The 13672-nt window shown below is 46.0% G+C and overlaps 1 long non-coding RNA gene across 2 annotated transcripts in view; it reads left to right on the top strand.

Annotated features, from left to right (window-relative positions):
• LOC137352121 (uncharacterized) overlaps window positions 1-12208 on the top strand; it is a 40187-nt gene extending 27979 nt beyond the window's left edge. For both annotated transcript variants that reach the window (XR_010969644.1, XR_010969643.1), the window contains exons 2-3: window positions 2710-2835; window positions 11532-12208. This is a non-coding gene — a long non-coding RNA (uncharacterized lncRNA). The remainder of the gene's footprint in view (window positions 1-2709; window positions 2836-11531) is intronic.
• Window positions 12209-13672: the final 1464 nt, after the last annotated feature.

Here is a 13672-nt window from a genome sequence, read left to right as displayed (position 1 = left end):
AAAGACAAAGCATTAGTACAGATAGGGTGGTAACGGACTGAAAATTGAACAGTCGCAAGTACAAACATGAAAAAAAACAGTGGGTAAGCAAATTGAACAAAGTAAGATGAAATGAAATAAAATAAACATTAAAAAAATATTTAAAAAAGGAAAAAGAAAAAAATAACTAAAAATAAAAGTAAAATGGGGGGCCCGTCATGCTCTGAAATGATTGAACTCAATGTTCAGTCCGGCAGGCTGTAGTGTGCTAATCAGTAAATGAGATGCTGTTCCTCGAGCTTGCGTTGATGTTCACTGGAACACTGCAGCAATCCCAGGACAGAGATGTGAGTATGAGAGCAGGGGGGAGTGTTGAAATGGCCTTGACCTTGTGACCTTGTCCTACCTACGCCTCCTTTGTTATCTCTTGGTCCACCCTAGCTTTACTTGCTTATAACCTTTCACATTTCTAATATTTGCCAGTTCTGAAGAAGAGTCACTGACCTGAAACGTTAACTCAGCTTCTCTCTCCACAGATGCTCCCAGACCTGCTGAGTATTTCCAGTATTTCTTGTTTTTATTTTAGATTTCCAGCATCTGCAGTATTTTGCTTTTATTGCCTAATATCACAACATTTTCTGGAAGAAGAATGCAAACTGCATGTCCAATCAAGGAATGCATATCATTTGGGAGGAGACAAATGATGATGAGTGGGATCTCCTGCTGTATGCAAATGTAAGGCACATAACAGCGATCTGCTCATGACTTTCATGGTTCTGCTGAATGGCAGAAGAAGGACGGTTTTACAACACTCTTCTCATCTGAACAGTTGAAAAGCTGCAAAGACATGAGTCTCACACGCAATTTGTCCTCTAACATGCAAACAATTGCAGAGGAAGAGACGGAGGAGGGATCTTGGCGATCAATGAATGATGCCTCAACAGGAGGAGCAAGCAGCACAAGAGGGTGAGGCTATTCAAAATGAAGCCATCCAGGAAAGGCGTTATCGAAGATGGGCATTGGTGTGTCATCACATCCTCAGGACAAGGACATATTATCTTCAGATGTCAGGCAATGCCAGGGAAGCATGAGGATGTGACTTACAATGGCGACAGAAATGTGTACAATCCTTCAACCTTGCCTGTAACCACTTGTTTTCGTTGGGAACACCATGCCACTTAACCTCAAGGTTACTATTGCACTCAATCTCTTTGCTACCAGGGATCAACGGGCAACATATGTGGCATCTTGCAGTCTGCAACCCACAGGTGCAAAGAAGTTATCAATGCCCTTTTTCAACCTGTCAATGATTTCACCTACTCACCAGGCAGCAAGGTCTGCAGCCTTTGGCACCATCGCTGGGTTCCTAGAGTGTAGGGGGTGATCACTTATACTCCTGTGGCCATTAGAGCTCCCTGGGACCAGCTGGCTGTCTTGGTTAATTGCAAAGGCTTGCACTCTTTAAACGTGCAACTGGTTTGTGACCACATGAAAAGAATCATACAAGTTTGCGCACGTTTCCCAGGGAGCTGTCCTGACTCCTACATTTTGAGGAACTCTCAGCTGCCAGCAGTTTTCGAGGAATCAGCCGAAGTGGATGGATGGATCCTGGGTGATCAGGGTTACTCTCTTTGTACATGGTTGATGCCACCAGTATGTCATCCCCAAAGCGCTGCTGAAGAGAGGTACAGTGTCACTCAGGCATCCACCAGAGCCATCATTGAGCACATCATTGGCATGCTGAAAATGCAATTCCGTTGCCTTGACCAGTCTGGAGGGACTCTTCAGTACGCGCCACAGAGGTTGTCATGAATAATCATTGTCTGCATCCAGCAGAGGGTCAATATCATGAGTGGATAGCAGCATTTAAAGCTAGCTTGCACCTCTTAAAGGAGAGGTGCATTGTGCCTGGAACAGGTTCTGGGAGTCGTGGTTGAAGAGTAAGGAATGGCACAATGGGGTGAGAGTGGGCTCCAAGGTTTTCAGGCACTCCACTGGCAGTCTTGGTGAAGGAGGTTGAAAGGAGGAGAGGTGTCCTGTATCCTCATGGGGGATGGAGGCCCCCAGACAAGTGTTAAAAAGGCAGTGGGAGAAGATAGCTGTGGTCAGTGCCAGTAGTCAAACCCTAAGAATCGAATGCAATGTCGCAAGAAGTTCTCGTCAAGAGCAATGAATGGTATCTTCAAATGTCATATGCATCCAACTGCACCAGTAGCCTCACACACTGCTCAAATCACCACACCCCCCATCACTCACCTACCAACAATCTGTATCAATCAGGCCTCATACCTAACATTCATATACTTCACTTCACCCTCACATGCTTAGCACTGGTGCAAGCTTCACACTCACAGGTTGCACACACTGCCAGCTATTCAACCGTGACAGCCACATCAGCCAAACAGATTGCACTACACTCACTGACACATTTCCCATTCTCTTGCAGGATAACGTGGCATACAACCGAAGGGGCAGGTCCGTCTACCTGTCCTAACCCTTATGGAGATGGTGCTGGCCATTATTGGGATGTCCATTGCTGAGGCCATGGCCAGTGGCGGGGCTCAAACCAAAGATGACAATATCCTCATATCTAATCTTCCTTCTTACATTCCACTTCCCCCTCATCCCACACTCTCTTCTGATTTACAAGCTGCAGATGGTGTAAGCATGTACCTCTTACTTTCTCCCCTCCTCACACACGACCTTACCCATGTGCTTTTCTCCTTTCAGATGTCCAAGTGGTGCAACATGGTCAGGCAGTCCAGGAACATCAGGAAGAGAATGATGATGAAGATGCAGCACCGTCACTTGATTCTTGATTTCACATACGCAGCCACCAGCTCAGATATTGACACGGTATGTATCTTAGATTAGAGGCAGGATCTGCAAATGGTGAGACACCGGGTACGAGTAGGCTGCAAATAGTGCAGGGGGCAAGGATAGTATAGATGCCAGCTTGCCGGAGGGTGAGGTTGCACATGGGTTTCGCTGCAGAGGACTCAGATGAGGACTTTGATGGGGCAGCCTACTGAAGAATGTTGATGAGGATATGCAATGAAATGCTTGGTGCATTGAGTACCCTGCCAGAAGGTCTGCAGTCAGTGTTAAGGAGCATGGAGTAGCCCAACTTCAATTTGACACAGGGCTTTGCACAGAGCTTGGAACTTTCCAGCATGAAGTGGTGGCGAACTCCATTCACACACTTGTGGACCCAACCATGATGCTGCATTTGATGACCAATGTTCCAGCACAAGCAGCAGCAATCCAACATCTGAGTGCTGCAGTGGAAGCTCAGACTACAGTCATGCAAGGTAGGCTTGCTGCCATGTAAGCTCAGACTACTGCCATCAGGACTGTAGAATACAGTATGAAAGGAGTTTGCAGGGAACAGTCCTGAAATCTATCCTCCAAGTAATTGCTAGGATTGCTGAGGCCACCCATGCCAGTCTGCCAGTGCCCTTACTGTTCCCTGTCAGGCAGTTAGCCCAGACTGCTACCACCAATACCAAGATGATGCAGTACGCAACGGGCCTTCTAGATCCAGAACTTTTCAAGGTCGTCTTCCAAGGTCATCTGTAGTCTCCACCACTGAAAGTCAGTGGTCTTCTGCCAGCCATGCTGCAGCCACTTGGGTAACACTGCATAGGAGCAGTAGGACAGGCAAAGGCGCATGAAAGACAGGCACTAAGGGATTGATGCAGTATATCATGATTTGATTGATAAATTGGTTTTGAAAATTTATTTTGTGGTGGCTTTTATTTTTGCATTGTGGCTGAGCAGATGTTGTGATAGCCTGTGACAAAGGGAAGGTAGAGTGTGGGACTGTTGGTGAATGGGGAATCGGGGTTGCATTAACGGTATAGCACTCAGATAAGTTCTTCATGGACAGCCCTAGATCTAGGTACTGTCTAGGTAAGCTCCTTCCTTCCACTGCGTCCTCTACCTCTTCCTCACTTCTCAGCTGCTTGCCATATAGCTGGTGGCAAGGGATGTCCCCTCATGATGGCGAGGTCATGCAGTATGCAGCAGCCCACTATGATCTTGACACGTGCTCTGCCAAGTACTGCAGGGCACCTCCAGTGTGCTCGAGGCAGAGGAAGAGTTGTTTCAGCATGACAGTGGGGCTGGATTTTACAGCTCTCCCCAACTCCCCCCCCCCGACCCCACCGATGTCAGGGGTCATTGGGCCGTTAGGTGGGGTGGGCCGGAAAATGTCTCCAGGAGAGGCCCAAATGGGCCTCGATGCCGGAAAGGCCGAGCCTGATATTGCCAGTGGCAGCAGGAGCCAAATCTAAATATGTGAATTTATTAAAATAAATGAATTAAGTATTTACCCACTCCCGCCTTCCGCTCGGCAGTGATATTGCTGCTGGTGGCTGGCATTCCCATGCCTTCGGAGATCCGATGCGGGACATTGCTGGGGAGTGGGGAGCAGGTAAGTATTTGAGTGTGGGAGTCAGGGGAGCGGGATCAAACTAATCTGATTGGTGTAGGGGATGGTAGGAAGGGGTGAAGTTAAAAGTTTATGAATTTTGGGGTGGGGGAAGATCAAGTACACAAGCTAAGTATTTTGGGAGGGGGAGAGGGCAAGGAATGAATTGTATGGTTATTGGGGGGGCGGGGGGGAGAGCTTATAAAATCCAGCCCTTGAAGTCAGTGGGAATCGGGAGAAATCTCTCCACTGATTGGAGTCATACCGAGCACAAAGGAAGATGGTTGTGGTTGTTGGAGGCCAGTCATCTCAGCCCCAGGACGTTGCTGCAGAAGTTCCTTAGGGCAGTGTCCTAGATCCAACCATCTTCAGCTGCTTCATCAATGACCCTCCCACTATCATAAGGTGAGAAGTGAGTATGTTCGCTGATGTTGGTATGATGTTCAGTACTATTCGCAACTCCTCAGATACTGAAGCAGTCCATATCCATATGCAGCAAGACCTAAACAACATTTAGGCTTGGGCTGATAAATGTCAAGCAACATTTGTGCCACACAAGTACCAGGCAATGACCATCTCCAACAAGAGAGAATCTCACCATCTTCCCATGACATTCAATGGCATTACCATCGCTGAATCCCCCACTATCAACGACCATTGACCAGAAACTGAACTGGAGCAGCCACGTAAATACTGTGGCTGTAAGAGCAGGTCAGAGGCTGGGAATTCTGCACCGAGTAACCCACCTCCTGACTCCCCAAAGCCTGACCACCATCGACAAGGCAGAAGTCTGGAGTATGATGGAATACTGTCCACTTGCCTGGATGGGTACAGCTCCCACAACATTCAGGCAGCTTGACACCATCCAGGACAAAGCAGCCCACTTGATCGGCACCCCATCTGCCACCTTAAACATTCACTCCCTCCACCACACAGTGGCAACAGTGTGTTCCATATACAAGATGCACTACAACAACTTACCACTCCACCTAGAAGAACAAGGACAGCAAAAGCGTGGGAACACTACCATCTGCAAGTTCCCCTGCAAGCCAGACACCATCCTGACTTGGAAATATATCACCGTTCCTTCACTGTTGCTGGATCAAAATCCTGGAACTCCCTCCCTGACAACACTGTGGGTATACCCGCACCAGATGGACTGCAGTGGTTCAAGAAGGCATCCCAACACCACTTTCTCAAGGGCAATTAGGGATGGGCAACAAATGCTGGCCTTGCCAGTGATGCTTACATCCCATGTAACAAATAAAAAAAAATGGTCTGCACTATCACATCTCATGTGGCAGAATGGTTTTCATTATATGCATGCAGTGGATTGCGCACTGGAGCCATCAGACATGTCGTCAGCAGATAGCCCTTGAAGCCCACTAGCCACCATTTGGTTTGCTGAACGTGGCTCAAATGCAGCAGCCACAGCAGACTGCCACAGAATTAAGGCATTATGACTGCTGCCGGAATACAGGGCATTGACATCTGGAATTTGATGCCTATGGCCAACAGCTTGAGGGAGTGGAATCCCTTTCAGTTACAGTTTCAGTTGACATGCGAGGCCCACAAAGCAATATATGTGCAATCAATTGCACCCTGCAATCCTAGAGAAACTGCATGCTCGTTCTATCTGCTTGTCTCTTGTAAGAGAATGAAATGCAGTTAGCTCTTTTTAAATAGAGACTTTTAGTCAGCTCCCTTATGCAACAGTGGATGCCAAATCATGAGATGTTGCAGATATCTCCAGCTCCAGACTGGAAGGAGTCATACGCGAAAAAGTTCATTGCCACAGTCACCTTCACAACCACTGGCAATGCGGTCCTTCTCTTGCTCTGAAGTTACAATTGTGGCTGCAGCAGACGGCAGAGTTCAGTGAGGACATCCTTACTGAGGTTCAGATGTCTCACTTTGTTCCTCGCTGAGGTTGAGGTAGGAGAATTGCTCCCTGAACTCCCTGTGCAGATGTGGCCTCCTGCTCAGAGCCCTTCTTACCCTCCTCCTCCTCCTCCTCTTCCAGCAGCTTGTCCTACTCTGTTCAGTCTCTGTGATGCTGTATACCAAGGGAAATGTTTACGAGTGCATCCATATCTGGAGCAACTAGTTTGTGCAGAAGCCTTGCGGTCAGCAAAATGTCTTTCAGCACCTGCCATACCAGCAACTTGAAACAGCAGTAGAAAGCACCAAACACTTGTAGAATTGTAGGAACAGCCAGAAGAAATCAACCAGCAACTAACCTGTAAGCAGCTGATGATCCCTTTAAATAGGACTGATAGGGAGTTCTTCCTGCAGTTGAATGAGTGTTCAGCTGTGTGAGGATAAGTGTTGGCTGGAACGTTGACCTCCAAAATGGCACCGATGGCATCAAATCAGCATTGCACACTGATTGGTGTCATGATCTGCTTGCTCTGCATACTTCTGGCGGGCATTCACTTCACATATGCTAATGCCTGCACCAATATGGTGTCCAGTGTGATTTGCCTCAAAAATATGTGTGCTTGCCTCTGACGACATTTTGGAGTTCTAAGGGCACTTATAGCACCCAAAAACGGGCGCTAACAATCCCAATTCCTCACCCTACATGTTTACAAATACAATGGAACTTACTGGTCAAAGGGTTGCATCAGCTGCAGAAGGTGGCAGTATTGCTGTGAGAGATGGCTCAGAAAATGTCTTTTACTTTTACACCTGGTAGCAGCAGCATAGCTCTGTATCATTCAGAGCGAGGATCCCGAGATGGGAAGTCACAGAGGTCAGAGTGAAGGACCAGATTCAGGAGGAGACATAGGGGTCAGAGTCATGGGGAGACGCAGGGGACAGAATGAGGGACAAGAGACAGGGGTGACACAAGAGTCACAGGCAGACACAGGGGTCAGAGCAAGAGACTGGAATCAGGGGCTGGTCAGGGTACGGTGCTCCAAACCACTCACTTCCACGGTTTAATAATTATTTTCAAACTTTGCACAGGACCTTGTGCAGACCAGATACACAGACTTGGTGAAAGGAAACATTTTTAATTACATTTGTTTTGGTCTTATTTCCAGTCTGCATATATGAATAAGAACTTAAGAAACGAGAGCAGAATAGGCCATATGGCCCCTCAAGCCTGCTCCACCATATAATATCATGGCTGATCTTCAACGTCAACTCCACTTTCCCACCTCATCCCCATATCTCATGATTCCTATAGAGTCCAAAAATCTATCGATTTCAGCCTTGAATATACTCAATATATACCCTTCTGGGGTGGAGAATTCCAAAGATTCACAACCCTCTGAATGAAGAAAATTCTCCACATCATAGTCCTAAATGGCCAATCCCTTATTCTGAGACTATGCCCCCATCTCTAGACTCCTCAGCCAGGGGAAAGAGACTCTCAGCAATTACCCGGTCAAGTTCTCTCAGAAACTCATCTATTTCAATGAGATTGCTTCTCATTCTTCTAAACTCCAGAGAATATCGGCTCATTCTACTCAATCTTCTGTTATAGGCCAATTCTCTCATCCCAGAAATCAGTCTAGTGGGTCTAAGACGTGGGTCCCTTAGAGGCTGAGACAGGAGAAATTATAATGGTGAATACGAAAATTGGCAGAGATACTAAACAAATATTTTGTATCTGTTTTCACAGAAGAAGACACAAACCACATACCAGAAATAATGGGAACCAGGGCTCCAGTAAGAGTGAGGAATTTAAAGTAATTAATACAAGTAAAGAAAAAGTGCTGGAGGAATTAATGGGATTAAAAGCCAACAAATCCCCCTGGAACTGATGGCCTACATCCTACAGTTCAAAAAGAGGTGGCTGCAGAGATAGTGCATGTGTTGTGATCTTCCAAAGTTCACTAGATTCTGGAAAGGTTGCACTGAATTGGAAGATATCAAATGTAAAACTGCTTTTCAAGAAAGGAGGGAAGAGAGTTAACCTGATATCGGTCATCCAGAAAATGCTGGAATCCATTATTAAGGAAGTGGTAACAGGGCATTTAGAAAATCATAATATGCTTGGGCAGCATCAACATGGTGTTATGAAAATGAAATCGTGTTTGACAATTCTATTAGTTGCACAAGATAAGGGCTCATTGGATTGGGGGTAATATATTAGCATGGATAGAGGATTGGTTAACTGACTGAAGACAGAGAGTAAGAATAAATAGGTCATTTTCAGGTTGGCAGCCTGTTGCTAGTGGGGTGCTGCAAAGATCACCACTGGGGCCTCAGCTATTTACAATTACAATTAGATGAAGAGAACAAATATAATGTATTCAAATAAAAGCAAAATACTGCAGATGCTGGAAATCTGAAATATAAACAAGAAATGCTGGAACCACTCAGCAGGTCTGGCAGCATCTGTGGAAAGAGAAGCAGAGTTAACATTTCGGGTCAGTGACCCTTCTTCGGAACTGACAAATATTAAAAATGTCACAGGTTATAAGCAAGTGAGGTGGGGGTGGGGCAAGAGATAACAAAGGAGAAGGTGCAGATTGGACAAGGCCACATAGCTGACCAAAAGGTCATGTAGCAAAGGCAAACAATATGTTAATGGTGTGTTGAAAGACAAAGCATTAGTACAGAATAGGTGTTAACGGACTGAATATTGAACAGCAGCAAGTGCAAACATGAAAAAAAACAGTGGGTAAGCAAACTGAACAAACTAAGATGAAATGAAATAAATGCAAAAAAGGGTTGTAAAAAAGAAAAAACAACTAAAAATGAAAGTGAAATCGGGGGCTGTCATGCTCTGAAATTATTGAACTCAATGTTCAGTCCGGCAGGCTGTAGTGTGCCTAATCGGTAGATGAGATGCTGTTCCTCGAGCTTGCGTTGATGTTCACTGGAACACTGCAGCAATCCCAGGACAGAGATGAGAGCAGGGGGGAGTGTTGAAATGGCAAGCAACCGGAAGCTCAGGGTCCACGATCCCTTTGGAATGCTGACAGGGGAAGAGAGGGGAAGATGCGTTTGGTAGTGGCATTACGCTGGAGGTGGCAGAAATGGCGGAGGATGATCCTTTGGATATGGAGGCTGATGGGGTGGAAAGTGAGGACAAGGGGAACCCTGTCACGGTTCTGGGAGGGAGGGGAAGGGTTGAGGGCAGAGGTACGGGAAATGGCCCAGACACGGTTGAGGGCCATGTCAACAACAGTGGGGGGGAATCCTCGGTTGAGGAAAATGGAGGTCATACCAGAAGCACCGTCATGGAAGGTTGCATCATCAGAGCAGATGCGTCGAAGACGGAGAACTGGGAGAATGGAATGGAGTCCTTACAGGAGGTAGGGTGTGAAGAAGTGTGGTCGAGGTAGCTGTGGGAGTCGGTGGGCTTATAATGGATATTAGTAGACAACCAATCCCCAGAGGTGGAGACAGAGAAGTCGAAGAAGGGAAGGATATGTCAGAGATGGACCATGTAAAGGTGAGAGAAAGGTGGAAATTGGAAGCAAAGTTGATAAAGTTTTCCAGTTCGGGGCGGGAGCAGGAAACGGCACCGATACAGTCATCAATGTACCGGAAAAAGAGTTGGGGGAGGGGGCCTGAGTAGGACTGGAACAAAGAATGCTCGACATATCCCACAAAAAGACAGGCATAACTAGGACCCATGCGGGTACCCATGGCGACACCTTTTACTTGAAGGAAGTGTGTGTTGAAGGAGAAGTTGTTCAATGTGAGAACAAGTTCAACCAGGCGGAGGAGGGTGGTGGTGGATGGGGACTGGTTCGGCCTCTGTTCCAGGAAGAAGCGGAGAGCCCTCAAACTATCCTGGTGGGGGATGGAGGTGTAGAGCGATTGGACGTCCATAGTGAAGAGGAGGCGGTTGGGACCAGGAAACTGGAAATTGTCAAAATGACGTAGGGCGTCAGAAGAGTCACGGATGTAGGTGGGAAGAGACTGGACCAGCGGAGAAAAGATAGAGTCAAGATAGGAAGAAATAAGTTCAGTGGGGCAGGAGCAGGCTGACACAATGGGTCTGCCGGGACAGTCCCGTTTGTGGATTTTGGGAAGGAGGTAGAAGCGGGCTGTCCGGTGTTGCGGGACTATGAGGTTGGAAGCTGTGGGGGGAAGATCTCCAGGAGAGATGAGGTCTGTGACAGTCCTTTGGACGGTGGCTTGATGTTCGGTGGTGGGGTCATGGTCCAGAGGGAGGAAGGAAGAAGTGTCTGTGAGTTGGCGTTGAGCTTCTGCAAGGTAGAGGTTGGTACGCCATACAACAACAGCAGCACCCTTGTCTGCAGGTTTGATGACCATGTCGGGGTTAGACCTGAGAGAACAGAGTGCCTCAAGTTCAGAGGGGGACAGGTTAGAGTGAGTGAGGGGGGCAGAGAAATTGAGATGACCAATGTCTCGCCGACAGTTTTCAATGAATCTACCGATTAGGCACACTACAGCCTGCCGGACTGAACATTGAGTTCAATAATTTCAGAGCATGACAGCCCCCCATTTTACTTTCATTTTTAGTTGTTTTTTCTTTTTTACAACCTTTTTTTGCATTTATTTCATTTCATCTTTGTTTGTTCAGTTTGCTTACCCACTGTTTTTTTTCATGTTTGCACTTGCTGCTGTTCAATATTCAGTCCGTTGATACCTATTCTGTACTAATGCTTTGTCTTTCAACACACCATTAACATATTGTTTGCCTTTGCTCCATGACCTTTTGGTCAGCTATGTGGCCTTGTCCAATCTGCACCTTCTCCTTTGTTATCTCTTGCCCCACCCCCACCTCACTTGCTTATAACCTGTGACATTTTTAATATTTGTCAGTTCCGAAGAAGGGTCACTGACCCGAAACGTTAACTCTGCTTCTCTTTCCACAGATGCTGCCAGACCTGCTGAGTGGTTCCAGCATTTCTTGTTTTTATAATGTATTCAAGTTTGCCGATGATACAAAACTAGGTGGGAAAGTAAGCTGTGAGGAGGACACAAAGGGATATGGATAGTCAAGTGAGTGGGCAAGAAGGTGACAGACGGAGTATATATAATGTGGGGAAATGTGAGGTTGTTGACTTTAATTGGAAGGATAGAAAAACAATGAATGTTTTTTAAATAGTGAGTCATGCAAGGCCCCCACCTCCCAAGAATGAGGCACATTAATTTTGTCGTGAACATTGATTTTAAACTGTTACAGGAGTGAAGAAAGGACTTGTTAAACAGATCAACCGTGGCTGGAAAAGATATTTGCATATTAACAGTGTTTGGAAGGACAATGCAGGTATTCCCTGACGCATTCAACCCACAATGGAGCCTTGGCTGGAAAGACATTTGCATATTACCAGACAGTGCTTGGAAAGGACAAAGGACCATTCCCTGACACATTCAACCCATGATGGACTTTTGATCACCAGATGTTGAAAGTGGGGGAGCTCGCATTACAGATTGACATGGTCAAACCAGCTAGTCACATGACCAACCTGCTGGGCAACCTGATTTTTAAAAAATTTGTACAAACAGTTTGAGTAGAAAGCAGAATGCTGCTGGACTGAGAAGATCTCTCCTGGCTGGCTCATCACAGTCTCTCCTGTCTGCCTGCTCCCATCTCTTTCTCACAAGCCTCTGAATCCACTTGTACCGCATGAACCCCAAGAGAGAAAAGTCTCCGACAGCGAACAAGGTTTAAGAAGAATACTGCGCCCCAACGAAAAGCAAGATCTACCAACAATCAAGGACTCTACAGTGAGCTCGAAGAACCGTAACAAAAACTATTTGGATATTGCTTCAAACTTTTCCACTTTATTTTTCTTCTGCTCTTTTCTGTCTCTATTTGCATGTGTGTATCGCATATGCATGCTAGTGTGGGTGCGTCGTGTATCCGTTTGCATTAACTGAATTAGAATTTAAGTTTAAGTTTAATAAATTTCAACTTTTCTTCTTTAAACCTAAGAAAGCCTGTTTGTGCTGGTTTCTTTGCCTTATAATTGGAAAGTGGTGAATAAGGATTCATCAAGGGGGAGCTAAAAACACAGTGTGTTTAAAATTAAACCTTGTTACGGTAAGACCAGGTGAAGGCTGAAAGGGACCCTCGACCTCTTTCTCACTGGGTCATAACAGTGAGAAACTATTAAATGCTGGTGTTCAGTGGGATTTGGTTGTCCTTATTGATGGATGACAGAAAGTTAACTTGCTGGTACAGAAAGCAATTAGGAAGACAAATGATATATTGGCCTTTTTTCAAGTGGTTTGGAGTACAAGAGTAAGGAAGTCTTGATGCAATTGTACAAGGCTTTGGTAAGACCATACCTGGAGTACTGTGTACAGTTTTGATCTCTGTACATAAGGAAGGACGTACCAACATTTGAAAACGACTGGTAGGAAAAGATCAGCAGGTCTATCAAGACTACCCCACTTGAAGGCAGAATTGCAGTTGGCTCTCTTCCCCTTTTCGCTGGCTGTAGCAATCTGTAGGCTTGGAGGGTCCCCCAGTCGCAGACGGTTTTCACTTGATGTTTTTTGGAGTGAGAGAGAGAAGAGAGAAACAGGATCAGCAGCCTTCTCAGCCGCTTTCCACACGGTTCCTGCTTGTCTGTGTAATGAAACTTGTTTCTTCAGAGTCACATGGTTCTTCTCAATCCCCTTTGTTTCTAATGAGGTTTTTCTGGAATCTTCTAATTAAATTCAAGGTTCTACATGCCCCAGGATGTCCATTCACACTTGGAGGGGGTTGACTCTTTCAAAGTCAGTGGGTGGGGATGGCCTTGACTGTCATGCTAATGAAGCTATTCTAGGTAATTCAATCACTTAGAACAAGCCATTGTCCTGGCTGGGCTCCTTGTTCGACTTTTCTGCCGCAGTGCAATCTACAGGTATTTCAGATATAAATGGCAGTGGCCCTCTTGGCTGCTAGTTTTTTTTAAAGTTACTTGTAGGGTTTTTTTCATTAAAAGTCTAAGGTAAGTTTCCAAACAATGAAATTAATATGTCTCATTTGGCATGTAGGGTTTTCCTGACACCACCAATTTACAACGTCACCTTGTTGAGTTTTCTTCGCTTTGAATATTTGGTGGCAGTGGGTGATGGCACTGAGTAATGGCAATGGGTGATGAGACTGAATGATAGCAGTGAATAACAGCAGTGGGTAACACTGATGTTTTATTTATTCTTTCATTGGATGTTGGCATCACTGGCAAGGCCAGCATTTGTTGCCCATCCCTAATTACCCTTGAACTGAGTGGCTTGCTAGACCAGTTCAACAGGCAGTTAAAAATTAACCACATTGCTGTGGGTCTGGAGTCACATGTAGGCCAGACCAGGTAAAGACAGCAGATTTCCTTC

This window comes from Heterodontus francisci, chromosome 37 (genome assembly GCF_036365525.1).
Source record: "Heterodontus francisci isolate sHetFra1 chromosome 37, sHetFra1.hap1, whole genome shotgun sequence".
NCBI lineage: Eukaryota > Metazoa > Chordata > Chondrichthyes > Heterodontiformes > Heterodontidae > Heterodontus > Heterodontus francisci.
This window is presented reverse-complemented; position numbering and strand designations above follow the sequence as displayed.